Source organism: Pseudophryne corroboree, chromosome 3, assembly GCF_028390025.1.
Source record: "Pseudophryne corroboree isolate aPseCor3 chromosome 3, aPseCor3.hap2, whole genome shotgun sequence".
NCBI lineage: Eukaryota > Metazoa > Chordata > Amphibia > Anura > Myobatrachidae > Pseudophryne > Pseudophryne corroboree.
In genome coordinates this window covers 757,783,848-757,801,744 of record NC_086446.1, presented here as the reverse complement: position 1 = coordinate 757,801,744, position 17,897 = coordinate 757,783,848, and the positions used below count along the sequence as shown (strand labels likewise).

The following is a 17,897-nucleotide window of genomic DNA, read 5'->3' as shown; positions in this document are numbered from 1 at the left end:
GAATCAGTGAAAAGTGTGGAGAAGTGAGCCTGTGGAGAAGCTGCCAACGGCAACCAATCAGCTGCTCCGTACAATTGTATAGTATGCAAATTATAAATGTTACTTCAATGCTGGTTGGTTGCCATGGGCAATTTCTCCACAGGCTCACAAGTCGGATCCATTCCGACATTCAATTTTTGGAATGGGTCCGACAAGGGTTATTCAATGACATCTCAATTCGACTTTAAAAAAAAGTCGAATTGAGATGCGGGAGCTGAGATGGGGGAGAGCCGCAGGCAGACGGGGGAGAGCAGCGCTACAGCAGCGGCTAGAGCAGCGTAGCCGGAGGATGTGTCACAGCCGCCACTCACGGCAGCGTCCACCCGGCTCCAGCAGGTCTTGCTTTCTGGAGCCGGGTGGTCACTGTTTTTAAAGTCGGATTGAGATGGCCGAAAAGGGGGCCAAAACCTGTCGGTTTTGGCCCGTTTTCGACAGAAGCACGCGGATCGGCAGCAATTCTGCCGATACACGTGCTTGTCGAATAATTTGGGGTTATATTGAATAGGTCGGGACACCTTCCGACCTAAAAAAAGTAGAAAACCGACGACTTTTCGACAGACGGCAGCTTTCGACTTCAATTGAATATACCCCCATAGCTATTTAAAAAAAAAAAAAAAAAAACACTATACAGTACTCACAAAATATATCACACACAGGACTTAGACTATATGGAAAATCACACCTCAAATAGACAAATACAGAAGAAATAAGACAATTTATTAGCAAATCTCCTTATAGCTTTCTCCTTAATGTTTCCTATAAAAACTAGAGATGAGCGGGTTCGGTTTCTCTGAAACCGAACCCGCACGAACTTCATGTTTTTTTCACGGGTCCGAGCAGACTCGGATCCTCCCGCCTTGCTCGGTTAACCCGAGCGCGCCCGAACGTCATCATGACGCTGTCGGATTCTCGCGAGACTCGGATTCTATATAAGGAGCCGCGCGTCGCCGCCATTTTCACACGTGCATTGAGATTGATAGGGAGAGGACGTGGCTGGCGTCCTCTCCATTAGAAATTAGATTAGAAGAGAGAGAGAGATTGTGCAGAGTCAGACAGAGTTTACCACAGTGACCAGTGCAGTTGTTGTTAGTTAACTTTTATTTATTTTAATATAATATATCCGTTCTCTGCTATATCCGTTCTCTGCCTGAAAAAAAACGATACACAGCAGCAGCCAGTCACACAGTGTGACTCAGTCTGTGTGCACTCAGCTCAGCCCAGTGTGCTGCACATCAATGTATAAAAGGCAAAGCTTATAATAATTGTGGGGGAGACTGGGGAGCACTGCAGGTTGTTATAGCAGGAGCCCCCAGGAGTACATAATATTATATTAATTTAAAATTAAACAGTGCACACTTTTGCTGCAGGAGTGCCACTGCCAGTGTGACTAGTGGTGACCAGTGCCTGACCACCAGTATAGTAGTATATTGTTGTATGTATTGTATACTATCTCTTTATCAACCAGTCTATATTAGCAGCAGACACAGTACAGTGCGGTAGTTCACGGCTGTGGCTACCTCTGTGTCGGCAGTCGGAACTCGGCAGGCAGTCCGTCCATCCATAATTGTATTACAATATATACCACCTAACCGTGGTATTTTTTTTTCTTTCTTTATACCGTCGTCATAGTGTCATACTAGTTGTTACGAGTATACTACTATCTCTTTATCAACCAGTGTACAGTGCGGTAGTTCACGGCTGTGGCTACCTCTGTGTCGGCAGTCGGCAGGCAGTCCGTCCATCCATAATTGTATTATTATTATAATATATACCACCTAACCGTGGTTTTTTTTTCATTCTTTATACCGTCGTCATAGTGTCATACTAGTTGTTACGAGTATACTACTATCTCTTTATCAACCAGTGTACAGTGCGGTAGTTCACGGCTGTGGCTACCTCTGTGTCGGCAGTCGGCAGGCAGTCCGTCCATCCATAATTGTATTATTATTATAATATATACCACCTAACCGTGGTTTTTTTTTCATTCTTTATACCGTCGTCATAGTGTCATACTAGTTGTTACGAGTATACTACTATCTCTTTATCAACCAGTGTACAGTGCGGTAGTTCACGGCTGTGGCTACCTCTGTGTCGGCAGTCGGCAGGCAGTCCGTCCATCCATAATTGTATTATTATTATAATATATACCACCTAACCGTGGTTTTTTTTTCATTCTTTATACCGTCGTCATAGTGTCATACTAGTTGTTACGAGTATACTACTATCTCTTTATCAACCAGTGTACAGTGCGGTAGTTCACGGCTGTGGCTACCTCTGTGTCGGCAGTCGGCAGGCAGTCCGTCCATCCATAATTGTATTATTATTATAATATATACCACCTAACCGTGGTTTTTTTTTTCATTCTTTATACCGTCGTCATAGTGTCATACTAGTTGTTACGAGTATACTACTATCTCTTTATCAACCAGTGTACAGTGCGGTAGTTCACGGCTGTGGCTACCTCTGTGTCGGCAGTCGGCAGGCAGTCCGTCCATCCATAATTGTATTATTATTATAATATATACCACCTAACCGTGGTTTTTTTTTCATTCTTTATACCGTCGTCATAGTGTCATACTAGTTGTTACGAGTATACTACTATCTCTTTATCAACCAGTGTACAGTGCGGTAGTTCACGGCTGTGGCTACCTCTGTGTCGGAACTCGGCAGGCAGTCCGTCCATCCATAATTGTATTATATACCACCTAACCGTGGTTTTTTTATACCACCTAACCGTGGCAGTCCGTCCATAATTGTATACTAGTATCCAATCCATCCATCTCCATTGTTTACCTGAGGTGCCTTTTAGTTCTGCCTATAAAATATGGAGAACAAAAAAGTTGAGGTTCCAAAATTAGGGAAAGATCAAGATCCACTTCCACCTCGTGCTGAAGCTGCTGCCACTAGTCATGGCCGAGACGATGAAATGCCAGCAACGTCGTCTGCCAAGGCCGATGCCCAATGTCATAGTACAGAGCATGTCAAATCCAAAACACCAAATATCAGAAAAAAAAGGACTCCAAAACCTAAAATAAAATTGTCGGAGGAGAAGCGTAAACTTGCCAATATGCCATTTACCACACGGAGTGGCAAGGAACGGCTGAGGCCCTGGCCTATGTTCATGGCTAGTGGTTCAGCTTCACATGAGGATGGAAGCACTCAGCCTCTCGCTAGAAAAATGAAAAGACTCAAGCTGGCAAAAGCAGCACAGCAAAGAACTGTGCATTCTTCGAAATCCCAAATCCGAATTCCGAGCCCACCCGCTGGCGGTGATGCAGGGCAGTCTGGAGCGACTGCTGATGCTGACATCTGGTCCGGACTGAAGGACCTGACAACCATTACGGACATGTCGTCTACTGTCACTGCATATGATTCTCTCACCATTGATAGAATGGTGGAGGATTATATGAGTGACCGCATCCAAGTAGGCACGTCACACAGTCCGTACTTATACTGGCAGGAAAAAGAGGCAATTTGGAGGCCCTTGCACAAACTGGCTTTATTCTACCTAAGTTGCCCTCCCACAAGTGTGTACTCCGAAAGAGTGTTTAGTGCCGCCGCTCACCTTGTCAGCAATCGGCGTACGAGGTTACATCCAGAAAATGTGGAGAAGATGATGTTCATTAAAATGAATTATAATCAATTCCTCCGCGGAGACATTGACCAGCAGCAATTGCCTCCACAAAGTACATAGGGAGCTGACATGGTGGATTCCAGTGGGGACGAATTGATAATCTGTGAGGAGGGGGATGTACACGGTGATATATCGGAGGATGATGATGAGGTGGACATCTTGCCTCTGTAGAGCCAGTTTGTGCAAGGAGAGATTAATTGCTTCTTTTTTGGTGGGGGTCCAAACCAACCCGTCATTTCAGTCACAGTCGTGTGGCAGACCCTGTCACTGAAATGATGGGTTGGTTAAAGTGTGCATGTCCTGTTTTGTTTATACAACATAAGGGTGGGTGGGAAGGGCCCAAGGACAATTCCATCTTGCACCTCTTTTTTCTTTTATTTTTCTTTGCGTCATGTGCTGTTTGGGGAGGGTTTTTTGGAAGGGACATCCTGCGTGACACTGCAGTGCCACTCCTAGATGGGCCCGGTGTTTGTGTCGGCCACTAGGGTCGCTTATCTTTCTCAAACAGTCAGCTACCTCATTGCGCCTCTTTTTTTCTTTGCGTCATGTGCTGTTTGGGGAGGGTTTTTTGGAAGGGACATCCTGCGTGACACTGCAGTGCCACTCCTAGATGGGCCCGGTGTTTGTGTCGGCCACTAGGGTCGCTTATCTTTCTCACACAGTCAGCTACCTCATTGCGCCTCTTTTTTTCTTTGCGTCATGTGCTGTTTGGGGAGGGTTTTTTGGAAGGGACATCCTGCGTGACACTGCAGTGCCACTCCTAGATGGGCCAGGTGTTTGTGTCGGCCACTAGGGTCGCTAATCTTACTCACACAGCTACCTCATTGCGCCTCTTTTTTTCTTTGCGTCATGTGCTGTTTGGGGAGGGTTTTTTGGAAGGGACATCCTGCGTGACACTGCAGTGCCACTCCTAGATGGGCCCGGTGTTTGTGTCGGCCACTAGGGTCGCTTATCTTTCTCACACAGTCAGCTACCTCATTGCGCCTCTTTTTTTCTTTGCGTCATGTGCTGTTTGGGGAGGGTTTTTTGGAAGGGACATCCTGCGTGACACTGCAGTGCCACTCCTAGATGGGCCCGGTGTTTGTGTCGGCCACTAGGGTCGCTAATCTTACTCACACAGCTACCTCATTGCGCCTCTTTTTTTCTTTGCGTCATGTGCTGTTTGGGGAGGGTTTTTTGGAAGGGACATCCTGCGTGACACTGCAGTGCCACTCCTAGATGGGCCCGGTGTTTGTGTCGGCCACTAGGGTCGCTGAGCTTAGTCATCCAGCGACCTCGGTGCAAATTTTAGGACTAAAAATAATATTGTGAGGTGTAAGGTGTTCAGAATAGACTGAAAATGAGTGTTAATTATGGTTATTGAGGTTAATAATACTATGGGATCAAAATGACCCCCAAATTCAATGTTTTAAGATGTTTTTTAGGGTTTTTTGAAAAAACCACCCGAATCCAAAACACACCCGAATCCGACAAAAAAAATTCGGTGAGGTTTTGCCAAAACGCGGTCGAACCCAAAACACGGCCGCGGAACCGAACCCAAAACCAAAACACAAAACCCGAAAAATTTCAGGCGCTCATCTCTAATAAAAACTTTGGGGGTAATTCAGATCTGATCATAGATGTGCCAAATTTAGCACATCTACGATCACGACCAGCACAGGGCTAGTCCGCCAGCATGTCAGGCCCTAACCCCCGCAAGGGTGCAAAAGCATCACACAGCGGTGATACTTTTGCACCTGGCGAGTAGCTCCCCGCCTGTGCATCCGGGTCACAGCTAGAGATGTGCACTTAAAATTTTTTGGGTTTTGTGTTTTGGTTTTGGGTTCGGTTCCGCGGCCGTGTTTTGGGTTCGACCGCGTTTTGGCAAATCCTCACCGAATTTTTTTTGTCGGATTCGGGTGTGTTTTGGATTCGGGTGTTTTTTTCAAAAAACACTAAAAAACAGCTTAAATCATAGAATTTGGGGGTCATTTTGATCCCAAAGTATTATTAACCTCAAAAACCATAATTTCCACTCATTTTCAGTCTATTCTGAATACCTCACACCTCACAATATTATTTTTAGTCCTAAAATTTGCACCGAGGTCGCTCCATGACTAAGCTAAGCGACCCTAGTGGCCGACACAAACACCGGGCCCATCTAGGAGTGGCACTGCAGTGTCACGCAGGATGGCCCTTCCAAAAAACACTCCCCAAACAGCACATGACGCAAAGAAAAAAAGAGGCGCAATGAGGTAGCTGTGTGAGTAAGATAAGCGACCCTAGTGGCCGACACAAACACCGGGCCCATCTAGGAGTGGCACTGCAGTGTCACGCAGGATGGCCCTTCCAAAAAACACTCCCCAAACAGCACATGACGCAAAGAAAAAAAGAGGCGCAATGAGGTAGCTGTGTGAGTAAGATAAGCGACCCTAGTGGCCGACACAAACACCTGGCCCATCTAGGAGTGGCACTGCAGTGTCACGCAGGATGGCCCTTCCAAAAAACACTCCCCAAACAGCACATGACGCAAAGAAAAATTAAAGAAAAAAGAGGTGCAAGATGGAATTGTCCTTGGGCCCTCCCACCCACCCTTATGTTGTATAAACAGGACATGCACACTTTAACCAACCCATCATTTCAGTGACAGGGTCTGCCACACGACTGTGACTGAAATGACGGGTTGGTTTGGACCCCCACCAAAAAAGAAGCAATTAATCTCTCCTTGCACAAACTGGCTCTACAGAGGCAAGATGTCCACCTCATCATCATCCTCCGATATATCACCGTGTACATCCCCCTCCTCACAGATTATCAATTCGTCCCCACTGGAATCCACCATCTCAGCTCCCTGTGTACTTTGTGGAGGCAATTGCTGCTGGTCAATGTCTCCACGGAGGAATTGATTATAATTCATTTTAATGAACATCATCTTCTCCACATTTTCTGGAAGTAACCTCGTACGCCGATTGCTGACAAGGTGAGCGGCGGCATTAAACACTCTTTCGGAGTACACACTTGTGGGAGGGCAACTTAGGTAGAATAAAGCCAGTTTGTGCAAGGGCCTCCAAATTGCCTCTTTTTCCTGCCAGTATAAGTACGGACTGTCTGACGTGCCTACTTGGATGCGGTCACTCATATAATCCTCCACCATTCTTTCAATGGGGAGAGAATCATATGCAGTGACAGTAGACGACATGTCCGTATTCGTTGACAGGTCCTTCAGTCCGGACCAGATGTCAGCATCAGCAGTCGCTCCAGACTGCCCTGCATCACCGCCAGCGGGTGGGCTCAGAATTCTGAGCCTTTTCCTCGCACCCCCAGTTGCGGGAGAATGTGAAGGAGGAGATGTTGACAGGTCGCGTTCCGCTTGACTTGACAATTTTCTCACCAGCAGGTCTTTGAACCCCAGCAGACTTGTGTCTGCCGGAAAGAGAGATCCAAGATAGGTTTTAAATCTAGGATCGAGCACGGTGGCCAAAATGTAGTGGTCTGATTTCAACAGATTGACCACCCGTGAATCCTTGTTAAGCGAATTAAGGGCTCCATCCACAAGTCCCACATGCCTAGCGGAATCGCTCCGTGTTAGCTCCTCCTTCAATGTCTCCAGCTTCTTCTGCAAAAGCCTGATGAGGGGAATGACCTGACTCAGGCTGGCAGTGTCTGAACTGACTTCACGTGTGGCAAGTTCAAAGGGCAGCAGAACCTTGCACAACGTTGAAATCATTCTCCACTGCGCTTGAGACAGGTGCATTCCACCTCCTATATCGTGCTGAATTGTATAGGCTTGAATGGCCTTTTGCTGCTCCTCCAACCTCTGAAGCATATATAGGGTTGAATTCCACCTCGTTACCACTTCTTGCTTCAGATGATGGCAGGGCAGGTTCAGGCGTTTTTGGTGTTGCTCCAGTCTTCTGTACGTGGTGCCTGTACGCCGAAAGTGTCCCGCAATTCTTCTGGCCACCGACAGCATCTCTTGCACGCCCCTGTCGTTTTTTAAAAAATTCTGCACCACCAAATTCAAGGTATGCGCAAAACATGGGACGTGCTGGAATTTGCCTAGATTTAATGCGCACACAATATTGCTGGCGTTGTCCGATGCCACAAATCCACAGGAGAGTCCAATTGGGGTAAGCCATTCCGCGATGATCTTCCTCAGTTGCCGTAAGAGGTTTTCAGCTGTGTGCGTATTCTGGAAACCGGTGATACAAAGCGTAGCCTGCCTAGGAAAGAGTTGGCGTTTGCGAGATGCTGCTACTGGTGCCGCCGCTGCTGTTCTTGCGGCGGGAGTCCATACATCTACCCAGTGGGCTGTCACAGTCATATAGTCCTGACCCTGCCCTGCTCCACTTGTCCACATGTCCGTGGTTAAGTGGACATTGGGTACAGCTGCATTTTTTAGGACACTGGTGACTCTTTTTCTGAGGTCTGTGTACATTTTCGGTATCGCCTGCCTAGAGAAATGGAACCTAGATGGTATTTGGTACCGGGGACACAGTACCTCCAACAAGTCTCTAGTTGGCTCTGCAGTAATGATGGATACCGGAACCACGTTTCTCACCACCCAGGATGCCAAGGCCTCAGTTATCCGCTTTGCAGCAGGATGATTGCTGTGATATTTCATCTTCCTCGCAAAGGACTGTTGGACAGTCAATTGCTTGGTGGAAGTAGTAAAAGTGGTTTTACGATTTCCCCTCTGGGATGACCATCGACTCCCAGCAGCAACAACAGCAGCGCCAGCAGCAGTAGGCGTTACACGCAAGGATGCATCAGAGGAATCCCAGGCAGGAGAGGACTCGTCAGAATTGCCAGTGACATGGCCTGCAGGACTATTGGCATTCCTGGGGAAGGAGGAAATTGACACTGAGGGAGTTGGTGGGGTGGTTTGCGTGAGCTTGGTTACAAGAGGAAGGGATTTACTGGTCAGTGGACTGCTTCCGCTGTCGCCCAAAGTTTTTGAACTTGTCACTGACTTATTATGAATGCGCTGCAGGTGACATATAAGGGAGGATGTTCCAAGGTGGTTAACGTCCTTACCCCTACTTATTACAGCTTGACAAAGGCAACACACGGCTTGACAAATGTTGTCCGCATTTCTGTTGAAATACTTCCACACCGAAGAGCTGATTTTTTTGGTATTTTCACCAGGCATGTCAACGGCCATATTCCTCCCACGGACAACAGGTGTCTCCCCGGGTGCCTGACTTAAACAAACCACCTCACCATCAGAATCCTCCTTGTCAATTTCCTCCCCAGCGCCAGCAACACCCATATCCTCCTCATCCTGGTGTACTTCAACACTGACATCTTCAATCTGACTATCAGGAAATGGACTGCGGGTGCTCCTTCCAGCACTTGCAGGGGGCGTGCAAATGGTGGAAGGCGCATGCTCTTCACGTCCAGTGTTGGGAAGGTCAGGCATCGCAACCGACACAATTGGACTCTCCTTGTGGATTTGGGATTTCGAAGAACGCACAGTTCTTTGCGGTGCTTTTGCCAGCTTGAGTCTTTTCATTTTTCTAGCAAGAGGCTGAGTGCTTCCATCCTCATGTGAAGCTGAACCACTAGCCATGAACATAGGCCAGGGCCTCAGCCGTTCCTTGCCACTCCGTGTGGTAAATGGCATATTGGCAAGTTTACGCTTCTCCTACGACAATTTTATTTTAGATTTTGGAGTCCTTTTTTTACTGATATTTGGTGTTTTGGATTTTACATGCTCTGTACTATGACATTGGGCATCGGCCTTGGCAGACGACGTTGCTGGCATTTCATCGTCTCGGCCATGACTAGTGGCAGCAGCTTCAGCACGAGGTGGAAGTGGATCTTGATCTTTCCCTAATTTTGGAACCTCAACATTTTTGTTCTCCATATTTTAATAGGCACAACTAAAAGGCACCTCAGGTAAACAATGGAGATGGATGGATACTAGTATACTTATGGATGGACGAGCGACTGCCGACACAGAGGTAGCTACAGCCGTGGACTACCGTACTGTGTCTGCTGCTAATATAGACTGAATGATAATGAGATGAAATCAATATATATATAATATCACTAGTACTGCAGCCGGACAGGTATATAATATATATTTATTATATAATGACTGATGACGGACCTGCTGGACACTGTCAGCTCAGCAGCACCGCAGACTGCTACAGTAAGCTACTATAGTAGTATGTATAAAGAAGAAAGAAAAAAAAAACCACAGGTAGGTGGTATACAATTATGGATGGACCAGCGACTGCCGACACAGAGGTAGCTACAGCCGTGGACTACCGTACTGTGTCTGCTGCTAATATAGACTGGATGATAATGAGATGAAATCAATATATATATATATAATATCACACTAGTACTGCAGCCGGACAGGTAGATATATTTATTATGTAATGACTGATGACGGACCTGCTGGACACTGTCAGCTCAGCAGCACCGCAGACTGCTACAGTAAGCTACTATAGTAGTATGTATAAAGAAGAAAGAAAAAAAAAACCACGGGTAGGTGGTATACAATTATGGATGGACCAGCGACTGCCGACACAGAGGTAGCTACAGCCGTGGACTACCGTACTGTGTCTGCTGCTAATATAGACTGGATGATAATGAGATGAAATCAATATATATATATATATATATATATATATAATATCACTAGTACTGCAGCCGGACAGGTATATAATATATATTTATTATGTAATGACTGATGACGGACCTGCTGGACACTGTCAGCTCAGCAGCACCGCAGACTGCTACAGTAAGCTACTATAGTAGTATGTATAAAGAAGAAAGAAAGAAAAAAAAACCACGGGTAGGTGGTATACAATTATGGATGGACCAGCGACTACCGACACAGAGGTAGCTACAGCCGTGGACTACCGTACTGTGTCTGCTGCTAATATAGACTGGATGATAATGAGATGAAATCAATATATATATATATATATATATATATATATATATAATATCACTAGTACTGCAGCCGGACAGGTATATAATATATATTTATTATGTAATGACTGATGACGGACCTGCTGGACACTGTCAGCTCAGCAGCACCGCAGACTGCTACAGTAAGCTACTATAGTAGTATGTATAAAGAAGAAAGAAAAAAAAAAAACACGGGTAGGTGGTATACAATTATGGATGGACCAGCGACTGCCGACACAGAGGTAGCTACAGCCGTGGACTACCGTACTGTGTCTGCTGCTAATATAGACTGGATGATAATGAGATGAAATCAATATATATATATATAATATCACACTAGTACTGCAGCCGGACAGGTAGATATATTTATTATGTAATGACTGATGACGGACCTGCTGGACACTGTCAGCTTAGCAGCACCGCAGACTGCTACAGTAAGCTACTATAGTAGTATGTATAAAGAAGAAAGAAAAAAAAAAACCACGGGTAGGTGGTATACAATTATGGATGGACCAGCGACTGCCGACACAGAGGTAGCTACAGCCGTGGACTACCGTACTGTGTCTGCTGCTAATATAGACTGGATGATAATGAGATGAAATCAATATATATATATATAATATCACTAGTACTGCAGCCGGACAGGTATATAATATATATTTATTATGTAATGACTGATGACGGACCTGCTGGACACTGTCAGCTCAGCAGCACCGCAGACTGCTACAGTAAGCTACTATAGTAGTATGTATAAAGAAGAAGAAAGAAAAAAAAAAAAACGGGTAGGTGGTATACAATATTATATATATATATATTATATACAATTATATATATATATATATATATATATATTATATATATTAAACTGGTGGTGATTATTAAACTGGTGTCAGCAACTTGCAAGTAGTACTCCTAAGCAGACAATCACAATATATATTATACTGGTGGTCAGTGTGGTCACAATGGCAGTGTGGCACTCTGGCAGCAAGTCCTGCTCTCAGACTCTAACTGCTCCCCACTGTCAGTGTCTCCCCCACAAGTCAGATATACATTATACAGTCACACTATCTATCTATCACTTCAGCAAGTAGTAGTACTCCTCCTAAAGTACTCCTCCTAATGCTCCCCAAAATTACTACTGTGTCTCTCTCTACTCTAGTCTCACTCTCTTCTCTATAAACGGAGAGGACGCCAGCCACGTCCTCTCCCTATGAATCTCAATGCACGTGTGAAAATGGCGGCGACGCGCGGCTCCTTATATAGAATCCGAGTCTCGCGATAGAATCCGAGCCTCGCGAGAATCCGACAGCGGGATGATGACGTTCGGGCGCGCGCTCGGGTTAACCGAGCAAGGCGGGAAGATCCGAGTCGCTCGGCCCCGTGTAAAAAAAACTGAAGTTCGGGCGGGTTCGGATTCCGAGGAACCGAACCCGCTCATCTCTAGTCACAGCTACTGCGTGTGACGTCACACAGCTGCCGCAGCCTGCAGCCACAATGGTCCAGACACGCCTTGCGTTGTACGGACCACGCCCTGCCAACGACATTCTAACGCTGTTGGCACACCCCTCCCACCTTGCGACTGCCTTGGGCAGTCAATCAGGCAGATGCGATCGCAGCCCTGAAATGCTGTTAGCATCTCACCGGGCTCCCAGGGTGCACGCGCACACTCCACAAAGGGCTTCAGACTGCAATCGCTGCCGCAGAATTACTGTAGACCCTTTATCCTTCTCCACTTACACTCCTCAGAGACCAACAAAGTGAAAGTAACCAGCTGTCTGTTTCTATGAGGTCAGGTGAATGTTTCTATAAAATCACCATTAATTGAATAGGAACAGAATAGCTTCTAACCTGCAGCAGTTACAATTAGTGATGAGCGGGTTCGGTTTCTCGGAAACCGAACCCCCCCGAACTTCACGCTTTTTTACACGGGTCCGAGGCAGACTCGGATCTTCCCGCCTTGCTCGGTTAACCCGAGCGCGCCCCGAACGTCATCATCCCGCTGTCGGATTCTCGCGAGGCTCGGATTCTATCGCGAGACTCGGATTCTATATAAGGAGCCGCGCGTCACCGCCATTTTCACACGTGCATTGAGATTGATAGGGAGAGGACGTGGCTGGTTTCCTCTCCGTTTAGAGTAGACTAGAGAGTAGTAGAGAGTGACACTTGATTTACTCATTTTGGGGAGCATATTAGGAGTACTACTTGCTGATAGTGTGACCAGTGACCACCAGTTTAATGAATCCGTTCTCTGCCTGAAAAAAAAACGATACACAGTGTGACACAGTCACATACCATATCTGTGCTCAGCCTCAGTGTGCCCTCAGTGTGCTGCATCATCTATGTAATACTGTATATCTGACTGTGCTGAGTGCTCACTGCTCACACAGCTTAATTGTGGGGGAGACTGGGGAGCAGTTATAGCAGGAGTACATATTTTTAACAGTGCACACTTTTGCTGCCAGAGTGCCACTTCCAGTGCCAGTGTGACTGACCAGTGACCACTGACCACCAGTATATTGTGATTGTCTGCCTGAAAAAGTTAAACACTCGTCGTGTGGTGTTTTTTTTTATTCTATAAACGCATTCTGCTGACAGTGTCCAGCAGGTCCGTCATTATATAATATATACCTGTCCGGCTGCAGTAGTGATATATAAATATTTTTTATATCATTATCATCCAGTCTATATTAGCACTGCAGCAGATGCAGTACGGTAGTCCACGGCTGTAGCTACCTCTGTGTCGGCAGTCGCTCGTCCATCCATAATTGTATACCACCTACCCGTGGTGTTTTTTTCTTTTTTCTTTTTTCTATCTTCTTGATACTAGTAGCTTACTTTAGGAGTCTGCAGTGCTGAGCTGACAGTGTCCAGCAGGTCCGTCATTATATAATATATACCTGTCCGGCTGCAGTAGTGATATATATATATATTTTTTATATCATTATCATCCAGTCTATATTAGCAGCAGATGCAGTACGGTAGTCCACGGCTGTAGCTACCTCTGTGTCGGCAGTCGCTCGTCCATCCATAATTGTATACCACCTACCCGTGGTGTTTTTTTCTTTTTTCTATCTTCTTGATACTAGTAGCTTACTTTAGGAGTCTGCAGTGCTGAGCTGACAGTGTCCAGCAGGTCCGTCATTATATAATATATACCTGTCCGGCTGCAGTAGTGATATATATATATATTTTTTATATCATTATCATCCAGTCTATATTAGCAGCAGATGCAGTACGGTAGTCCACGGCTGTAGCTACCTCTGTGTCGGCAGTCGCTCGTCCATCCATAATTGTATACCACCTACCCGTGGTGTTTTTTTCTTTTTTCTATCTTCTTGATACTAGTAGCTTACTTTAGGAGTCTGCAGTGCTGAGCTGACAGTGTCCAGCAGGTCCGTCATTATATAATATATACCTGTCCGGCTGCAGTAGTGATATATATATATATATATATTTTTTATATCATTATCATCCAGTCTATATTAGCAGCAGATGCAGTACGGTAGTCCACGGCTGTAGCTACCTCTGTGTCGGCAGTCGCTCGTCCATCCATAATTGTATACCACCTACCCGTGGTGTTTATTTCTTTTTTCTATCTTCTTGATACTAGTAGCTTACTTTAGGAGTCTGCAGTGCTAAGCTGACAGTGTCCAGCAGGTCCGTCATTATATAATATATACCTGTCCGGCTGCAGTAGTGATATATATATATATTTTTTATATCATTATCATCCAGTCTATATTAGCAGCAGACGCAGTATGGTAGTCCACGGCTGTAGCTACCTCTGTGTCGGCAGTCGCTCGTCAATCCATAAGTATACTAGTATCCATCCATCTCCATTGTTTACCTGAGGTGCCTTTTAGTTGTGCCTATTAAAATATGGAGAACAAAAATGTTGAGGTTCCAAAAATAGGGAAAGATCAAGATCGACTTCCACCTAGAGATGAGCGGGTTCGGTTTCTCTGAAACCGAACCCGCACGAACTTCATGTTTTTTTTACGGGTCCGAGCAGACTCGGATCCTCCCGCCTTGCTCGGTTAACCCGAGCGCGCCCGAACGTCATCATGACGCTGTCGGATTCTCGCGAGACTCGGATTCTATATAAGGAGCCGCGCGTCGCCGCCATTTTCACACGTGCATTGAGATTGATAGGGAGAGGACGTGGCTGGCGTCCTCTCCATTAGAAATTAGATTAGAAGAGAGAGAGAGATTGTGCAGAGTCAGACAGAGTTTACCACAGTGACCAGTGCAGTTGTTGTTAGTTAACTTTTATTTATTTTAATATAATATATCCGTTCTCTGCTACTGTATATCCGTTCTCTGCCTGAAAAAAAACGATACACAGCAGCAGCCAGTCACACAGTGTGACTCAGTCTGTGTGCACTCAGCTCAGCCCAGTGTGCTGCACATCAATGTATAAAAGGCAAAGCTTATAATAATTGTGGGGGAGACTGGGGAGCACTGCAGGTTGTTATAGCAGGAGCCCCCAGGAGTACATAATATTATATTAATTTAAAATTAAACAGTGCACACTTTTGCTGCAGGAGTGCCACTGCCAGTGTGACTAGTGGTGACCAGTGCCTGACCACCAGTATAGTAGTATATTGTTGTATGTATTGTATACTATCTCTTTATCAACCAGTCTATATTAGCAGCAGACACAGTACAGTGCGGTAGTTCACGGCTGTGGCTACCTCTGTGTCGGCAGTCGGAACTCGGCAGGCAGTCCGTCCATCCATAATTGTATTACAATATATACCACCTAACCGTGGTATTTTTTTTTCTTTCTTTATACCGTCGTCATAGTGTCATACTAGTTGTTACGAGTATACTACTATCTCTTTATCAACCAGTGTACAGTGCGGTAGTTCACGGCTGTGGCTACCTCTGTGTCGGCAGTCGGCAGGCAGTCCGTCCATCCATAATTGTATTATTATTATAATATATACCACCTAACCGTGGTTTTTTTTTCATTCTTTATACCGTCATAGTGTCATACTAGATGTTACGAGTATACTACTATCTCTTTATCAACCAGTGTACAGTGCGGTAGTTCACGGCTGTGGCTACCTCTGTGTCGGCAGTCGGCAGGCAGTCCGTCCATCCATAATTGTATTATTATTATAATATATACCACCTAACCGTGGTTTTTTTTTCATTCTTTATACCGTCGTCATAGTGTCATACTAGTTGTTACGAGTATACTACTATCTCTTTATCAACCAGTGTACAGTGCGGTAGTTCACGGCTGTGGCTACCTCTGTGTCGGCAGTCGGCAGGCAGTCCGTCCATCCATAATTGTATTATTATTATAATATATACCACCTAACTGTGGTATTTTTTTTTCTTTCTTTATACCGTCGTCATAGTGTCATACTAGTTGTTACGAGTATACTACTATCTCTTTATCAACCAGTGTACAGTGCGGTAGTTCACGGCTGTGGCTACCTCTGTGTCGGCAGTCGGCAGGCAGTCCGTCCATCCATAATTGTATTATTATTATAATATATACCACCTAACTGTGGTATTTTTTTTTCTTTCTTTATACCGTCGTCATAGTGTCATACTAGTTGTTACGAGTATACTACTATCTCTTTATCAACCAGTGTACAGTGCGGTAGTTCACGGCTGTGGCTACCTCTGTGTCGGCAGTCGGCAGGCAGTCCGTCCATCCATAATTGTATTATTATTATAATATATACCACCTAACTGTGGTATTTTTTTTTCTTTCTTTATACCGTCGTCATAGTGTCATACTAGTTGTTACGAGTATACTACTATCTCTTTATCAACCAGTGTACAGTGCGGTAGTTCACGGCTGTGGCTACCTCTGTGTCGGCAGTCGGCAGGCAGTCCGTCCATCCATAATTGTATTATTATTATAATATATACCACCTAACTGTGGTATTTTTTTTTCTTTCTTTATACCGTCGTCATAGTGTCATACTAGTTGTTACGAGTATACTACTATCTCTTTATCAACCAGTGTACAGTGCGGTAGTTCACGGCTGTGGCTACCTCTGTGTCGGCAGTCGGCAGCCCGTCCATAATTGTATATACCACCTAACCGTGGTTTTTTTTTCTTTCTTTATACATACATACTGCAGTGCCACTCCTAGATGGGCCCGGTGTTTGTGTCGGCCACTAGGGTCGCTAATCTTACTCACACAGTCAGCTACCTCATTGCGCCTCTTTTTTTCTTTGCGTCATGTGCTGTTTGGGGAGGGTTTTTTGGAAGGGCCATCCTGCGTGACACTGCAGTGCCACTCCTAGATGGGCCCGGTGTTTGTGTCGGCCACTAGGGTCGCTAATCTTACTCACACAGCTACCTCATTGCGCCTCTTTTTTTCTTTGCGTCATGTGCTGTTTGGGGAGTGTTTTTTGGAAGGGCCATCCTGCGTGACACTGCAGTGCCACTCCTAGATGGGCCCGGTGTTTGTGTCGGCCACTAGGGTCGCTTATCTTACTCACACAGCGACCTCGGTGCAAATTTTAGGACTAAAAATAATATTGTGAGGTGTGATGTGTTCAGAATAGGCTGAAAATGAGTGTAAATTATGTTTTTTGAGGTTAATAATACTTTGGGATCAAAATTACCCCCAAATTCTATGATTTAAGCTGTTTTTTAGGGTTTTTTGAAAAAAACACCCGAATCCAAAACACACCCGAATCCGACAAAAAAAATTCGGTGAGGTTTTGCCAAAACGCGTTCGAACCCAAAACACGGCCGCGGAACCGAACCCAAAACCAAAACACAAAACCCGAAAAATTTCAGGCGCTCATCTCTACTTCCACCTCGTGCTGAAGCTGCTGCCACTAGTCATGGCCGAGACGATGAAATGCCAGCAAGGTCGTCTGCCAAGGCCGATGCCCAATGTCATAGTACAGAGCATGTAAAATCCAAAACACCAAATATCAGTAAAAAAAGGACTAAAAAATCTAAAATAAAATCGTCGGAGGAGAAGCGTAAACTTGCCAATATGCCATTTACCACACGGAGTGGCAAGGAACGGCTGAGGCCCTGGCCTATGTTCATGGCTAGTGGTTCAGCTTCACATGAGGATGGAAGCACTCAGCCTCTCGCTAGAAAAATGAAAAGACTCAAGCTGGCAAAAGCACAGCAAAGAACTGTGCGTTCTTCGAAATCACAAATCCACAAGGAGAGTCCAATTGTGTCGTTTGCGATGCCTGACCTTCCCAACACTGGACGTGAAGAGCATGCGCCTTCCACCATTTGCACGCCCCCTGCAAGTGCTGGAAGGAGCACCCGCAGTCCAGTTCCTGATAGTCAGATTGAAGATGTCAGTGTTGAAGTACA

At 45.5% G+C, this 17,897-nt stretch overlaps 1 protein-coding gene across 1 annotated transcript in view; it reads right to left on the bottom strand.

Moving 5' to 3' along the window:
• Positions 1–17,897, bottom strand: part of LOC135057423 (ovostatin-like) — a 202,389-nt gene that overhangs the window by 46,496 nt on the left and 137,996 nt on the right. The window lies entirely within an intron of this gene.